We start from the raw sequence: 20,354 nt of genomic DNA, 5'->3' as shown, positions 1-20,354 counted from the left end.
ACCTTCTCCATTAACAGAACAGTTACAGATAGAGGTTGCACAGGTTGAATAATACTTAAATATCCATTTAGTAGCTACAATGGGAACGTTAATTAACGTTAACATACTAGTAGCTATTTGACTCCTTCCAGTGTTACTTAATTACAGAAATCCACTGAACACAGGAAGCAATGCGAGGCATCATTAATAGAATATCAATAATTTAATTATGTGGCGACTGACACTGCTCCACTGTAGCCTACTACATGGTGGAATTATTTACTGTAGACCAACACATCATAGGTCAAAGACCGGGGTCTTGTAGTGCACTGTGAGTGGTTAATGGTGATCTGCAGGGTATGCGGCTAGATTCACTTCATAGGATCGATGCTGACTTCTGTGCTGCAGGGAACAGTGTTCTGTCTCAGCTTAGGATACTTAGACAAGCCTACTTTTTTACATGATATCACCAAAGGCTGTTGCGGAGCTTTAGGAGTTAAGGAGCTTTCTAATTCAGAAATATATGCTACATTGTCGAAATACAAAATGCAACAATTTAGCCATCGTCTGCAGATTCACATTTCAATAACTAATAGCTTTCATTGGAAGATTAGGCTGCTGAAATAGAGTTTGCCTTTTACCAGAGCTAAGGATCTCTATCATTGGGCGACAAAACGTGGCCTAGGCCAATGAGGTTGCAAGACGTTTCCGATGGGTCGCGAGATGCTCTCCATGTAGATTGTTGAGCAAGAGAAAATGAAGATTTGAATAAGGTGTCTTACAATATTAATGTCTTACAATATAGCCTACTGAATGATCTAAACCGCATATCAGAACTTTCTGTCTGACACACCTTATAAACGATCGAATGCAAAGAGACAATGTATCATATCGTAGGCTACGTTTTCAGCGAGAGATATTTCCCCTCTGTGCCAGAATGCTGCAGATTCACGATAAATTGTGAATGGATAAGCTATTCTCTGACAAAAAGTTTAAGAACCACTGGCTAGGCAATATCCGGACAATCACTCGACAGTCAATGGATGGGTCAGTTAAATCAAATTAAATCCTGACCATATAGCCTACTATATCTGCATTTCTCATCGAAGGAGGGACATTTTCATTTCTTCTTTTGTAGGCCAATACACCTATTGTAGGTCTCGTTTCACTTAATCACTTCACACACTTAATCACTAACCCTGTTTTTTGTCCGGGCTTCACCTGCACCACACACTTTCTTAGACACTAACGCCTTGGGAGGGGTTGGTGGCAAGACATCTCCCTCGATGTCCGTTTCCTCCTCACTGGAAGCCAGCATGGGTTTTGGTGCTCTATATTCAGTTAAAAGCATACATTTAAACTTTTACAACAGAATACACTAACAAACACCTATAACAAAAACTGCTTTTTTCAGAGGCAAACTGATCTAGTTTTGGACTCTAAAATATTGGCATCGATATTGCTTTTTTTATACTGCATGTGGCAAAAGGCATTTTTCTAACAATTGCCAAGTTAAAAAAACAGTACTTATCCTTTAATGACAGAAATTCTGCAACGCCACAAACGTTATATTCTGTGTATTACATTACCTCCTTTTTCGCCTTGCAGGCATATCATCACCATCTGTCTGTAAGTCAGACGTTGCCTCCGCTTTTTTACATTTTTGGCGAGCAGCCTCGAAAGTGTCTTAATAACAAAAGGACAAAGGGTATTAGTATGCAATCTATGGTGACCGTGATAAAAAAAAACTATTTTGGTGTCTGCACCTTAAATAATCTCACCTTAAATAATTGAGTAAACATGAAAAAATATTGTTTACCATTTATGATGGCTGATGTTGGTTCAGAAAAAGACAAATTGAATATAGAAATCACAATTTTACAGCCTAAATTTGAAAAGTACATTATTGGCACTTATAGAAATTGATGTCTTTTTGACACTGAGCTAAATAGTGTTAGGACTCTGTCCTTCCTGTCTCGAGCTTTCTAGCTCCCTGGGCAGAGTCATGACATTGCCACGTCTTCCGGGTTTCTGTTGTGTTATGTGTGGAGACATGTGGCTTTATGTTGTTACTTAATGCCACGTGTCTTCCTGTGATGTCTCTCAGCCCCACCCTCCTATCTCCTGTAATTTCATTAGGGTTTCATTCCCATCGTCTGTTTTGTAATTCACCTCGTTAGGGTTTCATTCCCATCAGCTGTCACCACTCTCCCCATGTAATCACTCCTCGTTAGTGTCTCCCTTTATATGGTCTCAGTTTCTCTCTGTTCAGTGTTGGTGCATTGTCTTTATCATATGTCTTATGTCTATTGTGTAATGTTCTGTGATCTCTGGCTGTTCGTTGGACTTCGTGTCATTGGATTACCTGTTTACAGTTTGTAAACTTATTATTTTCACTTTTCTAGAGACTTTGTTTTCTAGTCTTTGTTTTGGAAGTGTTTTCTTTGTGCTGGTTTTCCCCATTGCGGGTGTTTTATTTAATAAACATTTCTTGTTAAACCTTTGTCTGCCTGCATCTGGGTTCTGTCCAAAGCCATTTTGTGACAGAATGCACCAACCCATAAGAACCCAGCAGGCGGCGATTTTCCCTGCAAGGCCTCGCCAGCCTGGTCCCCTCTCCAGCATTCGCCAGGGGAACTTGGACCGGGACGAGTACCTGGACAGGTTCCTGGAAGCCGCAGTGGAGGAGCTCTTCGGGGAGGAGGAGGTGACGGCGGCGTTCAACAGCGGACTGAGGGTCCCCCTATCGCCTGCGGAGATGAGGAGGCTGAGACCGCTTGGCTTCGAGGGTGTGCTCCAGTTCGCCATGAGCCGACCGGAGCCCAGTGTCTCCGTCTGTCCAAGGTTGTCTTCTCCGTTGGGCCCCATCCCCGAGGATCACACCCTGGAGCTTGGGGTGGTGACCACCACCGCACCATCAGCCTCGGACCCTGCAACCTCTTCACCACATACCAGTCTTCAGGGCAAGCGTGGAAGGAGAGAGTCCTGGGGGTCCTCTTCGGAGGCCTCCAACGCGGAGCAAGCCCCGTCCTTCACCTCCTTCCTCCAGCCGACTACAAGGCAATTGGCTCGGCAGAAGAGGAAGAGGCAACGGAGGAGGGCACGTGACCCAGCCCAGCCGGCTCTCCTGCCGGTTCTCCAGCCGGGTTCACAGCCAGCAATCCAGCAGGCGTACAGACCTGGCTTTCCGCAGGTTTCCAGACCTGCCTCTCCGCAGGCGTCAGGACCTGCCTCTCAGCAGGCGTCAGGACCTGCCTCTCAGCAGGCGTCAGGACCTGCCTCTCAGCAGGCGTCAGGACCTGCCTCTCAGCAGGCGTCAGGACCTGCCTCTCAGCAGGCGTCAGGACCTGCCTCTCAGCAGGCGTCAGGACCTGCCTCTCAGCAGGCGTCAGGACCTGCCTCTCAGCAGGCGTCAGGACCTGCCTCTCAGCAGGCGTCAGGACCTGCCCTTCCGCAGGCGTCAGGACCTGCCCTTCCGCAGGCGTCAGGACCTGCCCTTCCGCAGGCGTCAGGACCTGCCCTTCCGCAGGCGTCAGGACCTGCCCTTCCGCAGGCGTCAGGACCTGCCTCTCCGCAGGCGTCAGGACCTGCCTCTCCGCAGGCGTCAGGACCTGCCTCTCCGCAGGCGTCAGGACCTGCCTCTCAGCAGGCGTCAGGACCTGCCTCTCAGCAGGCGTCAGGACCTGCCCCTCAGCAGGCGTCAGGACCTGCCCCTCCGCAGGCGTCAGGACCTGCCCCTCCGCAGGCGGCCGGACCTGCCCCTCCGCAGGCGGCCGGACCTGCCCCTCCGCAAGCGGCCTTCCAGCCGGTGCCTCAGCCAGTTCTCCGGCCGGCATCACCTCAAACTTTTTTCCCCCTTGGACACACACCTCTCCCTAGCCTTTTCAAGTCCCCGCCGGTCTCGTCCGGTTGTTTCAAGTCCCCGCCGGTCTCGTCCGGTTGTTTCAAGTCCCCGCCGGTCTCGTCCGGTTGTTTCAAGTCCCCGCCGGTCTCGTCCGGTTGTTTCAAGTCCCCGCCGGTCTCGTCCGGTTTTTTCAAGTCTCCTCAACCTGTCCCACCCTTTTTTTTGGCCTCCCATTCCCCCACCCCCCCTCCCATGTTTGTTGTTTTTGTTGACCCACCCGAACTCCTTCATAGCCTCCCTTATGTTCCCTTTAGTTTGTTCTGTGTTGTGCTTGTGGTGTTTGTCTTTGTGCTTTTGTGTTTTGGCCCGCTGAAGTTTCTCCCTTGAGACGCCATGGGGCGTTTCTGGGGCGGGGGTAATGTTAGGACTCTGTCCTTCCTGTCTCGAGCTTTCTAGCTCCCTGGGCAGAGTCATGACATTGCCACGTCTTCCGGGTTTCTGTTGTGTTATGTGTGGAGACATGTGGCTTTATGTTGTTACTTAATGCCACGTGTCTTCCTGTGATGTCTCTCAGCCCCACCCTCCTATCTCCTGTAATTTCATTAGGGTTTCATTCCCATCGTCTGTTTTGTAATTCACCTTGTTAGGGTTTCATTCCCATCAGCTGTCACCACTCTCCCCATGTAATCACTCCTCGTTAGTGTCTCCCTTTATATGGTCTCAGTTTCTCTCTGTTCAGTGTTGGTGCATTGTCTTTATCATATGTCTTATGTCTATTGTGTAATGTTCTGTGATCTCTGGCTGTTCGTTGGACTTCGTGTCATTGGATTACCTGTTTACAGTTTGTAAACTTATTATTTTCACTTTTCTAGAGACTTTGTTTTCTAGTCTTTGTTTTGGAAGTGTTTTCTTTGTGCTGGTTTTCCCCATTGCGGGTGTTTTATTTAATAAACATTTCTTGTTAAACCTTTGTCTGCCTGCATCTGGGTTCTGTCCAAAGCCATTTTGTGACAAATAGATGACAGACAGAGTATTTGTCAAATTCAGAAAGAACCTCTTACCTGCCCATCCAAGTACTCTGATGGAGTATTTCAGCCACGATTCCTCTGGCTTCTGTCGGTCCTTCACAGCCTTGGTTACATTACGGCCTGATTGCCAGAAACACTCATTGTGTTCTTCGATCATCCAACAAGTTGGAATTATATCCACCACAGATTGGCCATCGTGGGTCTCGTCAAACTCGACGATACAGTACAGGGACACGCTGCAAAGTTCATAATGGTTACTGATTGTGTAATTGGACAAATGCAACAGCTCCATCCTGCAATGGCAGAAGTATTAGTCTCTCAGTTAAATCTGTGACCGACACACCGTACAGCTGGTGAGACTGCCGTGTCACTGTTCTAATCCCCACACACATTGACTCAATAGGGTAGTTGAAAAAGCTCTCTTGTTTTTCATAAAACTGACAGACTGCGTACATACCCCCCGATACCAACTCAACAATGTTCCGCACCACAGCAACTTTGCCCTTAACATTAAAACAATTGCTGCCTTCACGACGTGAAATGATATTGCCCTCATGTCTGTACTTCATGTACTGCATGCGGACAGGAACATCAGGGAGAGTCGGACCTGAGAAATGTGGTTGTAGAGGCTTATTTGCCCTCTCTTTTCCACTTTTAAGGGAGAGTGAACGCTGCTTTTCACTGAGACGCCTTACGAGTTGTTGAACTGCGCCTTGGGGCCGTCTCACCATCCGCTTCATAGTCCCCAGATGGTTTTCGAAAGGGAAACATGACACATTGTCTAGGGCACCAAAGTTTCTGGCGTCATCAGCGAGATGGATGAGTGAGTGAGTGTTATAGACTAGCTGCTCTGATCCATATATCTGTCCAAAATTTGTCACATAACATTTCAGTAGAATATTCACAGTGCTCAGAGCACAAGGCTGGACTGAGAAGTATCCTCATTGCAACTGAGAGTATCATAAAGTTTTTTGTACAGCCTTGTTGGCAGGCGTCCTTTCAGTACCACAGGACCTGTGTACAACAGAAACTGCCGATATTCAGTGGCCTTCCAATTTCTGTATTCTCTAAGTGACCTTGGCTTACGTGAAAAATTCTGAGGGAGATTTGCTCTGATTGATTCCAAGTGATCAGAAATCATGTTGATTGTGGAAGCAGAAAGACGACTTCTTAAAGGTCCCTTGGTCCAAAGATGTACAATTCTTCTAACATGTCCTAAGCATACCAAATGCATATAGTCAAGGACAAAGCTTGACACCATTCTAATGCCAAGCTCTTGTAGCGGTGAGACTATATCATTATGGTGATGTTCACTATCGAGCTGCTGATCAAAGGTCAAGTCTGTTCGAAGTGGTGCAGTCAATTCTGGAAACACAACTGTACCTAAATGAACCCCATACTCAGTACATCGCTCGCAGGAGCTGTAGCCAGTGTGACCTTTGATGCATTTCAAGTAGGCACGAGCAGGTGCATCACAGATAAATGCATCTGGAAGAGCAACATTGTAATGTCTTTCATTGTATTCTAGACCATCATGCATTAATAGCTTCAATTCCTCAATGAAATCCTTCAGGTATTCATGAACGGATTGAGGCTTTGTTGGGCCTGCAAACAGACCAATGACACCAACATTAGCTCTGGGAAGTTCCTTGATCTTAACCAGAATAGGCCATAACTCCTGTTTAGAGCTGCCTGAGAGGGGTATACCATCAATGTTGATGCGCAGTGTTATAGTGTCTACTGAGGAATGTGCTTCCTGTGACAGCGCTGAAATGATTACGTTAGACACTCCAATATGGCAGTAGCATCCATTTCTGATGTCTTTGATTTCGTAGGTTGTTGAGGTTGACAAAAGAGTTCTTGGATCTTTTGGTAACTCCAAGCCACAATGCACTAATAAGTACAACAACTCGGACAGGGCACTATTTGAAATATTGTGATTTACTGACCAGTCTCCCAATTTCCTTCTAATGTCACTAAAGCTACAAGGGTCTGATTTTTCAACTGTGCTTTCCGAATCAGTCTGATCATTTGTAGCTTCAAAACTGTGTTCGGAAAAAACTTCAGAATGTGATTCGTCATCACTTTGAGACCACAACTCTTCACTTTGATGTCCACAGATCTGCTTGTCATTTGAACTGTTACTTCCATGAAACTCCAACTCTTCCTCTGATGCAATGAAATCCATATTCGTTGGGATAATGTCCTCGTCATTATGGCAGCCTTCCAAAAACTTCAAGTGTTCCTGTACTTTCATTTTAACACGCCTTCGTTTAGTCCAACGACTATCGTCATAATCCATTTTTCTTTTGGATCTGCAACAGACAAAGCTTTTATACTTTATAAAACCGTAATCGTGGCGCTAGCATAACCGTAAGATCCAGAAATAGCATGGGTCGCGCAGAATAATATAAATTAATAAATCTAATAAAGAATAAACCAGCGCACCCGACAGACAGCGCTTCGTGAGGCGATGGCAGCAAGAAATAACGCAGTGGCAGCCACCACCGAAATCTCTATGGAGGTAAAACCCTGCATATGTAAGAAATTGACAAAAATAGCCAAAATGGGTTAAATAAAATATCCACCCAGATTCTGAATACTTTAGAGCCCTCATCTCCCTGATTGGGAACTTTTATCAAATATCAAATGTAAACAATATCAGTTGTGGACTGCACCTCTGCTTTTGAAATGAGAATATCCTGGCTAAACTACTGTGATATAAGCATTTGAAATTAACATCATTTGTCAATGTCTTGTAACATATCAGGAGCATTTAAAGGAAACTTTAAGGTCAATGTATAAAAACATACGCCATATTTATGAACAACAGGGTACACCTCCTCCTGTTGCTCTCCTGGCTGGCAAGATCTTAATGAAATTAGACAAAAATTGAGCAAATCAGTATTCAACAGGAGCTTTCAATCAATAAAAAGATAAACAACAAATGAACATAAAATAACCAGCTTACATACATTAAGTGTGTGTGTGTGTGTGTGTGTGCGCAGAGCACACAGGGACATTAGTGTGTGTAAGCGTCCACGATAAGCAAGGCTCAAGGGGAATCTCACTGGATGAGTTTCAACGGACCGATTATACTGGAGCACCAACTAGCGTTCACGAATTCAGACAACAACAAACCACAGTGAACATGAACGAAGAAGCTGACGAGACCGCTTTGGTTGGCGCCGTGGATGGGAAATTTTGTTATAAAAAACAAACAGATGGAAGCGTCAATGTTTTCTAATAGTCAGGGTTTCCAATGTTCTGAATGTACTTGCAAGTATTCTGTTTTACTTAAAAAAACATAGTTTACAGAAGGTCTACCTACCTATAAGCTACCTGAATTTCTGAAATGTAACGTTACTATATTTCTAAATATGCTATTGCTACACTTAATGGCAAAAACTGCACTGGTCTGCTGGACTTGGTTGAACAGAAATAAACAATATTTTGTTGCTTAAGCTTATGTATTCAGTCATTATTCAATGGTATACTAAAAATCCATGTGAAAAAAAATTACTTCTTACTGTTCTCAGGTCAAATATTTATATGCAATTAAAATGCGATTAATTAATTACAAAGCCTCTAATTAATTAGATTAGACCTATTTTTTTATATTAAAGGGATATTCTACTTTAAAATGAAAATTCTGTCATATACTCACCCTCCTGTTGTTTCAAACCTGTATGAATTTCTTTCTTCTGGTGAACAGAAAGTAAGATATTTAGAAGAATGTCAGTGACCAGTTTAAATAAAAACATACACACAGACATATACTTCTCACTAGATCTCGCAGCGATGTTATGTTGTGGTCGCCCCGGCGTCTCTTAGCCTACATTATGAGCGCGCTCGCTGTGTTTACACCGGCAGACGCAGCGCAAACCACTTCCGGCGAAAATGTAGCGCATTCGTTTAGAGTAATTGCGCCGCCCGTGATTTGGCGCGTTAACTTGTGTATATAATATATGTCTATGCTGAGCACAGCGAACTGCTGCTGGGCGCCTGTCTTTGGTGTATGTGGTGTATGTCATCAATCACGTAGCCAATGTGTTGCGGCCACTGATTGATGACATACACCACAGACTAAAGACAGGAGTATATCAAAAATATATATATACTACTCAGATTATTAGTTATTGTTACGGAATTATGTGTATGACATACAGCACAATTATTTGTAGGGATGCTTGACATTGATTTTGTACTGATATCCGATATACAAATATTGTCCAATGCTTAATTTCCGCCAGTCAATGAAACGCTGTAATATACTAATTTGTATATCGAAATATCGGAAATGTGTTTAAAACTCATATCAACGTTATTGAATAAAAGGATATCGTGATATATTAATTATTGTCCAACCTCTCTCGATGTTTTTCCTTTTGGTTATTCTACATCAGATTAAACAGCACAAACCAAAAATACAGACCACTGTACAATATGCAGTGTTATTTTTCTGGAAACATAATATTTCAATTTACCTCATTTTGTGATGAATTTCTCCTCGAAGTCACAGCTAGCAGCAGTGCTTTCCGAATGAGCAGTTAACGTTTTGAGCGCGAAACAAGGTCTTTGCATTACAGGCCCCTTATAGATGTCCTAAGAACTGCCTGACCATATAACAAATAAATATTTTTACGCGTGAGTGTTTACGAGCGTCAGCTGTACGCGCACTGTCTCGTATCACGGAGGAGATTGTGGAGCATATAAAAGGATGAACAATCGGACCGTCAGTGAGAGAGGAACAGGCCTGGATTTTATGTTGTGTAGTTACGTTTGAGTTTATTTATTAAAAGTTAGTTTATGTTCGCCGGTTCCCGTCTCCTTCCTTCCTTTTATGGAACTTTGTTACAGTGGTGCCGAAACCGGGAGGAAGGAGAGAGGACCGGGCCCGGAAATGTTACGTTTGTGTTATGTGTATTTACGTTTGATTTTATTAATTTAAAGTTACTTTATGTTCGCGTGGAACTTTGTAACATGTATGTTTATTGACTTTAAAACACTGTTCATGTATAAAAATAGATACATGTTAATAGATAAACACCACAGTCTTTAATCACATTTTATTGTGTTTCTTTGCTCCGTATGTGTTGCTTGGCAGCCGCACCTGTTTCTGAGGAACTACTTTGTTTGGCGGAAGAATATATCTCTATTAAAATAATTACATAATACTTGTGTTTTACTTCATGAAACTTTACCATGCATATGAATTAACCGTTTTATAAAAGCAATAAGCCCCGCGAAGCCGTGGGTTACAGTGCATTTTATAACAGCTAAGGGGGTTTTAACGCCCCTTAGGTGTTATAAAATGCACTGTAACCCACTACTTCTTGGGGCTTATTGCTTTAATAGAAACACATGTTACTCCTTGGTCCAAGGACATCTGACACCACACAAATGACAGATTGATGATGCCTCCTGCAAGTCCTTTTCTAACAAATATTGAATTAAAGTTTCAACATATTCGTGTCCATAAGGGACTAGCTGTCTGTGAGCTATTTGGCCTCATCTTCAAAAATGAAGTACCATAAAACTTCGAATAGGATCCCGGAGTTTTATTTGACCAAATAGACCATTGGGACAGGCATCTATGGGATATGGATAACCGTATGGGGTTATTTGTAGGGATGCTTGACATTGATTTTGTACTGATATCCGATACACCAATATTGTCCAATGCTTAATTTCCGATACCGATATTAACCGCTACAGATACATATGATCGTTTATAGGCTTACTGCCCACTGTTCCATGACTCCCTTGATACTGGGGATTTGAATGTTTTGAAGGACTAACCAGCAACCGGTAGGCTAACTGGGGTGCAGTGCTTACAACCCCTTCGAGAGAAGATGCCAACGGAACATTTCTTTGCCTGAGGAAGTACAAATAGGGGGTTCGTGGAAAAAGGTCCATTCATTTAGCGGGCCATTTGACGCATAGTGTGGGGATGGATCGTAGTGTGAAAAAACCTGACACGAGCCTGTTAACTAAAGGGGAAGTGGGTGATTTCAGATTACCCTGTGGTAATGCCAGTTCCTTTTTTGCTGTCCCCGGATAGGGGCTGTGGGGACACCTGTAGGGGCACCCTCGCGCCATGGCACCCCTCGAAGAGACCCCAGCCCCCTGACCACGAACATCATACGCGTACCTCACAGGTTTATCCCATGTACTTGTGCTTCCCCGCTTGTCCTCCGACATCATACGAGTACCACGGCTCATTTGTTTGCATGGGAGGCGGGTGCCGGGGTACCACCCACCTGTGCCAGGGTCCACGAAACAACTATTCGTCCCCTGATCAACTATGGGTGCCGATTTGAACTTCGACCCCGCAGACCCTTCCGAGGCCACGCCCCCTACCACCAAACCGCTATTCGTCCGCTTCCCAACTACTTTTACCAGAACCCGCGTTCTGACACCCGGGACTGACATATGTTTCTCCGAGGGGGCTTGACAATCGAGCTGTGTGGTTTTTAAAACAAAAAAATCATATTTACACGTTTAAAACGGCCAAAATGTGCGACGTCCACCAACCATTTACTCCTGGCCCATTCGATAAACTGCAGGTGGACAGCATGGCGTCCGACCTAGCAGATACCACATGTCAGGTCAAAATCATCGTTTTACGAATACGTAAGCCTGTGGCATCGTTAAAAAGCAACAATATCAACGCAAACACACTAGAAAATGATGCGATCCATTTTGTAGTCTGTTCTAACTAGAAAATGCAATCGCTGTCCACGTGCAGTTTATATGAGTGGACCACGTGTAGTATGTTGGTGGACAGCATGCTTTTTAACAATATTTAAAGTGTATATGTCGATTTTCAGGTGTCAGAAACGACACTGTTCATTGTGAACACACACACACACACACAGGTTAGGAAACAACTCATAAAATGTTCGGTGTGGACTAAAATGGGATGAGTACATAGCTAAAACAGTGTCTGCCATTGAAATCAATGGGGGTTTTTCTTTTACATTAAAAAAGTTATAAAATACTTCTGGTGGACCAGGACTTTTGCCTTTTCGGTATGTCTCTCGGGGGACCGTGACGCAAGTGCCTGCGATGTTTCAGGCCCGTCGGACCCTCCGGTGGCCTTGCGGGAAAGTTCCTCGAGCAATTTATATGTATGAGCCACGTGTAGTCGGTTGGTGGACAAGGTCAATTTGTAAACAAAGGGTCAAAGACAAGGTCCCTAAGGTCAGAGGACATGCAGTGACCGCTGTAACGGACCCCCGAATGAGGCCCTGAAGTTTCGGGTCCGTGGCTTGTTCTTAAAGGGTTTAAAATTAGATGAGTACATAGCTAAAACAGTGTCTGCCATCGAAATCAATGGGGTTTTTAGTTTACATTAAAAAGGTTATAAAATACTTCTGGTGGACCAGGACTTTAGCCTTTTCGGTATGTCTCTCGGGGGACCGTGACGCAAGTGCCTGTGATGTTTCGGGCCCGTCGGACCCTCCGGAGGCCCTGCGGGAAAGTTCCTCGAGCAATTTATATGTATGAGCCACGTGTAGTCAGTTGGTGGACGACCCACTTATTAGCAAAAATGTGCCTTTATATTCATTTAAATGCATCAACGACCACATTATTCAGTCGGTTCACTTCATTAGACACACGTGTGTTAGCAGCAACTCGTAGAACGCTCGGTTTGTCCTCGAAGGTCTAATCAGGCTGTCTAAGCAATGACGCGTGTGCTGCATGCGTCGTGCGTAGAGCAGACCGTAACGCATGCGCCACTGCATGCGTCACGCGTAGAGCAGGCCGTGATGCGTGCGTGCGCCGTATGCGTCACTGAATAGACCAGAGCGTAAAGCGTGCACGCGCTGCATGCCTCACTGAATGCATCGTGCATATAAGAGAGCGTGACGCATGCACGCGTTTAAATAACCACACGCGCATGCGTCACGCATCCACCGATCGCCCAGAGAAGCCGGGCGACTTTGGTACTTTGTTTGGGGGTCAAAAGGTCAAAATAGGGAGAGTCGTCCACGAAAACGCATTTCGCATAGATTGTAGGTGGACGCCCTCCCGTTGGGAAACGATAGGCCGAAGGGTCTGGACGTTTTGGATTATTTTTGTCTAGAAGCCCCCCATTTATCCCCCGAATGTCCAAAGTTCTTAGACCTTCGTGAAAAATCCACCTCCCCCGACACTAAACCTTCAAAAGGCTGTTCAGGCCTATATGAGAGACAAGGCTGTTTGCTTAATCTTGTGATTGGGTGCAAAAACATTCCCTAATCCTGTAGGGCGATGCGCTCTGGGTATGTTGTCGGGGGCCGCCCGACGGGCGAGAATCTAGAATATGGGACCCCTCGGACCTCCCTGGAAATTTCCTCGTATAGCTTATTTGAATGGCTTTTGCATATGTGTTTCGTGGACGTAGCCCCGACAGGGTCAACCGAGCGGCATTCGTCACTGAATGCGTCATGCACAGAGTGCAGACCGCAACGCATGCACGCGCCGCATGCGTCAATGCATGCGTCACGCGTAGAGCAGGCCGTGGCGAGTGCATGCGCCGCTGCGTGCGTCGTGCGTAGAGCAGGCCGTGACGAGTGCATGCGCCACATGCGTCACTGCATGCGTCACGCGCAGAGCAGGCCTCTACGCATATGCGTCATGCTATAAGAGTCTATAAGAGACCGTGACGCATGCACGCGCTTAAATAACCACACGTGCATGCGTCACGCATCCACCGATCGTCCAGAGAAGCGGGGCGACTTTGGTACTTTGTTTGGGGGTCAAAAGGTCAAAATAGGGAGAGTCGAGAGAAAATTCAACGGCATAGATTGCAGGTGGACGCCCTCCCGTTGGGAAACGATAGGCCGAAGGGTCTGGACATTTTAGATTATTTTTGTCTAGAAGCCCCCCATTTAACCCCCAAAGGTCCAAAGTTCTTAGACCTTCGTGAAAAATCCACCTCTCCCCAGACACTAAGCCTTCACAATGCTGTTCAGGCATATATGAGAGACAAGGCTGTGAGCTTAATCTTGTGATTGGGTGCAAAAAATATTCCCTGATCCTCTAGGGCGATGCGCTCTCGGTATGTTGTCGGGGGCCGCCCGACGGGCGAGAATCTAGAATACGGGACCCCTCGGACCTTCCTGGAAATTTCCTCGTATAGCTTATTTGAATGGCTCTTGCATATGTGTTTCGTGGACGCAGCCCCGACAGGGTCAACCGACCCGAAACCGGGTCACCAGCAACCGCCCGTCATCCACCGGTCGTGCGGAAAAGCCGGGCGACTCTGTGACTTTGTTTGGGTGTCGAAAGGTCAAAATAGGGAGAGTCGTCCACGAAGCAGCTAATGAAAACGCATTGGCATAGATGGTAGGTGGGAGCCCTCCCGTTGGGAAACGATAGGCCGAAGGGTCTGGACATTTTAGATTATATATGTCTAGAAGCCCCCCGTTTATCCCCCAAACGTCCAAAGTTCTTAGACCTTGGTGAAAAATCCACCTCCCCCAACACTAAGCCTTCATAATGCTGTTCAGTGTTATATGAGAGACGAGGCTGTGAGCTTAATATTGTGATTGGGTGCAAAAACGTTCCCTGATCCTCCAGGGCGATGTGCTCTCGGTATGTTGTCGGGGGCCGCCCGACGGGCCAGAATCTAGAATACGGGACCCCTCGGACCTTCCTGGAAATTTCCTCGTATAGCTTATTTGAATGGCTTTGCATATGTGTTTCGTGGACGCAGCCCCGACAGGGTCAACCGACCCGAAACCGGGTCACGAGCGACCGCCCGTCATCCACCGGCCGTGCGGAAAAGCCGGGCGACTCTGTGACTTTGTTTGGGTGTCGAAAGGTCAAAATAGGGAGAGCGTATGCGTCACCGAATGCATGTATGCGTCACCGAATGCACCGTGCATAGAGCAGACCGCGTCGCATGCATGCGCTGTTACCACATCAAACCGTGACGCATGCACGCGTCACCAAATGCATCGTGCATAGAGCAGACCGTGACGCATACAAGCGCTGCTATAACAGCAGACTGTGACGCATGCACGCATGCGCTGTATGCGTCACCGTATGCATCGTGCATAGAGCGGGCCTAGGAGCATGCACGCAATGTAATAACGGCGCGTGTACGCTTCGGTTCATGCATTGAGCAATGTATACAAGGACATTTACCGCAAAGGCCCCGGGGGTCCCGAGAGACCCCAAACATCACAGTCACTTGCGTCACAGTCCCACAAGCGACATAGTGAAAGGCCAAATGCGTGGGTGCCCGAAAAGTATTTTAAATCATTTTTTATGTATTACTCTGCAACCCATTCATTTCAATGGACGAGGCTTGAAAAGGAAGCCTTGAACGTAAAAGAGGACATCTTAATAGTCAAAATGAGCATTTTATGATTCCATACCAACATATATGTGTACAATAAAGTGTACTCGTTGAATAATGTGGTTTTTGAAACATATAAATTTATATTTTTAAGTTAAACATTGCTAATAAGTATTATGTCCACCAACTTGATACACGTGGCCCGTTCAAATAAGCTGCAGGTGGACGTTTCTCTGCTTTTCGCCAAGTCATGCAGGAAGCGACCGCCATCCGTTTATTTGAATTGACCACGTGTATTAAGTTGGTGGACGACCCGTTTTAAGGCAAAATACAGCCTTCTACGAGTCGATAATAACATATGTACGTTGTATAAAGTGTACTAAGGGAATAAGGTGGTTCTTTAGTCGTATATATAAATACGTCGGGAGAAAAGTAAACAAGAAAAGCCTGGCGAAACTAAGTAACGAGAAAAACTACAAAGGACTACAAATATGGCAACCAGGAAGTGACCACCCGCAGCCGTTTCTAAGCATAAATAAGTATTATGTGAGTTCTTGCGAACATATGTGTGTCTAATAAAGTTTAATATGTGAATCGCGTCTCTGTTTATTCATATAATTGATTATAAACGTCTGGGGAATCGAATAAAGAAGAAAACTACGCAGGACTACAAACATGGCACGAAACCGGAAGCTGGTTCGAGTCGTGTGCCATAGTTGTAGTCCGTTGTAGTTTTTTGGTAATTCTACCACCTTACGCTTATATGAACGGCACACGCGTATTAGGTTTGTGGACAACCACTTTAAGGGCATAATTCCGTCATCTGTGAGTTGCTGCTTACATATGTATGTCTATTTAAGTGTACCAACAGATTTACATGGTCGTCAATGCATATAGATTACTATAAAGTGTGTCCGCGAACTTAATACGCGTCGCCCATTAAAATAAACTGGAGGTGGACATTTCTCTGTTTTTCACTAAGTCAAACAGGAAGTGTCCACCTGCAGTTTATATGAATGGACAACGCGTAGTGAGTTGGTGGAAACTCGTTTTTAAGCATAAATAAGCATTATGTGAGTTGCTGCTTACATATGTATGTCTATTTAAGTGTACCAACAGACTAACAGGGTCGTCAATGCATATAGATTACTATAAAGTGTGTCCACGAACTTAATACGTGTCTCTCATTAAAATTAACTGCAGGTGGACGGGACCAGGGGCAGTTTATATGAATGGAGTATGCGTAATAGGTTTGTGGACAACCACCTTTTGGGGGTTTGTCCACGAACCTAATACGCTTGGCCCATTACTATAAACTGCAGGTGGACAGGACCACGGGCAGTTTATGAATGCACCACGCGTAGTGAGTTGGTGGAAGCTCGTTTTTAAGCATAAATAAGCATTATGTGAGTTGATGTTTACATATGTATGTCTATTAAAGTGTATCAACAGAATAACGGGGTCGTCAATGCATATAGATTACTATATAGTGTGTCCGCGAACTTAATACGCGTCGCCCATTAATATAAACTGCAGGTGGACGGGACCACGGGCAGTTTAAATGAATGCACCACGTGTAGTGAGTTGGTGGAAACTCGTTTTTAAGGCCATTATCGTGTCTTTTGTGAGTTGCTGCTAACATATGTGTGTCTAATAAAGTTGAATATGTGAATCGCGTCGTTGTTTATTCATATAATTGATTATAAACGCCTGGGGAATCGAATAAAGAAAAGAACTACGCAGGACTACAAACATGGCAGAAAACCGGAAGCTGGTTCCGGTCGTGTGCCATATTTGTAGTCCGTTGTAGTTTTTTTGGTAATCGTCCACCTTACGCTTATATGAACGGCACACGCGTATTTAATTGGTGGACAACCACTTTAAGGGCATAATTCCGTCTTCTGTGAGTTGCTGTTTACATATGTATGTATATTTAAGTGTACCAACAGACTAACAGGGTCGTTAATGCATATAGATGACTATAAAGTGTGTCCACGAACTTGATACGCGTCGCCCATTCAAATAAACTGCAGGTGGGCATGACCACGGGCAGTTTATATGAATGGACTATGCGTAATTATGGAAAGCCGTTTGGGTCATATTTCGCCATCAACCAGACGCCTGGTGTTCATATGACGCCTGCTTTTACGGCGTTTAAGACGTACAGACGCCGTAAATTACGGCGTTTAAGACGTACAGACGCCTGCTTTTACGGCGTTTAAGACGTACAGACGCCGTAAATTACGGCGTTTTAAATGCAATGCGAAACGCCGTTCATTTCGCCGTTTGAACTTCCATATTACGCCGTAAATTACGGCGCTTCCGTGTAACAAAGACGCCGTAAAAAGCGGCGTTTTTTATAATATTAAAATCAGCCCCGCCTTTTCTACACAGTCCAGCCCCTCCAATGAACACAAAGACATGTGTAGTAGAATGTCGATCTGAATAAGTGTTCCTGTTTTTAAATTTATTGCGAATAATGCTTAGACTTTCATCATGTGATATTTTCCATTGGGCGCGTTTATCTTCCTTTTCGTTTATCATATGTGTACGAGCGGCAGACTTTTGAACGAGCACGTTCGTGACACTTTCTGCGTTTATGTGACTTCGATCTCGTCGGTCTTGTCGTCCACGGTGGCGTAGTGGACTGCGTGCGCAGCAGCGGAATTTCATCACTTTTAACGATTGGAGTTCGACTCCGCGGTCCGACCATATTCTTCATTCCTTTTGAATTGTTCTATTGAGTCGTGTTTTTAAATGTTGGAACACTACCTGTTGCTGGCGACTTATTAAATGACAAGAAACGCTTATTACAAGCCAACGGTCTAAGGCCTTTACGCATGCAATAGCTGCGGGCTAAGTCTGCTACTGTGGCTGTTGTCAGTATGTTTTTATTGATTCAAATTATTCCCATCTACGAACCCGTTTGTATTTCCATTTACATATAGACTGCATGCTGCATGCATTCAGTATAAACCTCTATAAGATTTTGACGAAATCTTAAAATGGAGGAGATTGTTCACATACAGAAACAGTAAGGGAAATGCTGACCAAAAAATATTGTTGCGTTATTATTATATAGCAATTTTTAAAGGAAAATATAGGCCTGTTTTATAACTTACTTATTGGTAAAGACATAACAATCAGCAAAGGTGCAATAACGAAAGTTGCAGGCATCTTAAGCTAAATTGTCAAACAATAAAAGCCAATTGATTAGGCTGTTTAATGCACATTAACGGATTCTCCATTACAACCAAACTAGAAATTTAATTAAAATAATGTACACACAGTCGCCTAACTGTGCAGAACGTAAAAGGTATGCAACACAAACGCACTGGATATTAAGTTATAATACGCTCCATCCACATCGAGCTGAGTTTCTTTATTGAAAAAATACGTGCTTTGACGAGTACAATAAATCATATCTAAATTAAAGTTTGTTTCTCATTCTCAGTCTGTTGATGCGGAGAAAAGCGCTCTTCGAGGCGCGCGGCTGCCTACATAAATTAGAAGTTGCTAAGCGATCATGTTTGTTAAAACGTTTTGTATTTTGGGATGGCTTTGACGAGGCAGGCGAGGCCGCGTTCACTTATCTTAGTTTAAGTGTGTGACATATGCATAACTGCATTATGTAAGTGATTTGTATTTATTTATACGAATAATATATAACTCCATTAACTCTTATTTGCTTAACCAAATTATTTAGCCTTAATTATGCGTGCGATTTGTTCTTTTATTATATTTATATATAGGCTATTATATAATTTAAAGTAATGTATTAATATAAAGAAATGTATAAATGATTGCAAAATTAAGATGTGTTCTTCCAGAACTGTATACTGTACATTGCAGATATGCGCATTATAAAATAACCCAACAGACTACTCAGATCATTAGAATCAAGTCAGTTAGAGATAGCAAAAGTTGACTCAAGACAAGGTTCGTCAGCGATAACTATGCCACCTGAAGCCGCAGGCATCAGATGCTCTTCAATATTAGCTACTTTTAATGCTATTCGATGAGCGTTCTTACGCGCCACCCCACTAGAATGAATGCGCAAACAAAGTCGTTTTTCATCATGACTTCAGTCAACATGGCGGGCTCAGTGTAAATATACACTCTGTTCATTTAATCCCTAACATTACCAGTTACGCGGCATTTGTTAAAGGGTATTACTTATACAAAGGAATTGTTAAGCAACTTAAAGTATTGTAATGGAAGGGAGTAGGGCTGGGGTGTCCTGTGGTTAATGAGGGGGTGGGGACTAAGGTAATTGAAGTGCACAGGTGATGCGGGTTAAAGGGCTGTAAAAAAAATGCTGTTGGAGATGCTATTCGGGGGTTCGGGAGCTCGAGTGTGGGTGACACGTTAAACGGCCGCTCGGGATGATTAGTGTCTCCGGCGGTGAAGACAGGTAGCTAGTTAAAGGGGGTGTTACTAGGGTTAGTTGGTGAGGGCCTGCTTTGATGGTTAGGAGAGCCCCGGACTGCTAAACGAGAATTGACAAACGGATTTGTGGATTACTGGAAGATATCTGGCCTTTGGATCTGAGAGACTACTTGAGCTGCGCCTTCTTTATACGGGTGCCACCGACCCCTGGATTATATCCTGACCCAGGCGGAGATCAAGCTCCGTGCCTCCTGTCTTCGGGGATCTGGCGTCGAGGAAATCAAAGCAAGCCTTGACTAAAGGGGGGTAATGTGCATGTGCCATGTGTTTTTATGGTTTTAAGTAAATAAAGCTGTCATACTTATTCCTGGAGTGTTTGCTCTCTGACTTCCATTTGCCTGGTTGTTACAGTATTTAGCAATACAACGACTGATCACCCTTTCAATGTAATATTTAGATTATTGCTGTTGTTATTAGTGCCATTAACAGACAATTACAAGACAAGGAAGTTTTGCTTTATATACTTCGTTGTCGCAGCACCACGCAGAACATCAGACACGAGCTTGAGATTTAGAAGTTGACTTAGTTTTTGACCTTTCATGCCAAGAACAATCAATTTTAATTTGTCAGCATCATTATTCCAGTCTTCCGTTTCACATGATACTTCAGAAATTATTTTAATATAGCAGTTATTAATAATGGCTCATTTATCACATTCCTGTGCAAATCAGCATTCTAGAATGATTTCTGGAGAATCACGTGAGACCGATGCTGAGAATTTTTGAAACGTATCACATACTAATAAAGACAACTGTTATAA

This window comes from Barbatula barbatula (assembly GCF_947034865.1).
Source record: "Barbatula barbatula genome assembly, chromosome: 1".
NCBI lineage: Eukaryota > Metazoa > Chordata > Actinopteri > Cypriniformes > Nemacheilidae > Barbatula > Barbatula barbatula.
Note: the sequence above shows the minus strand (reverse complement) of the source record.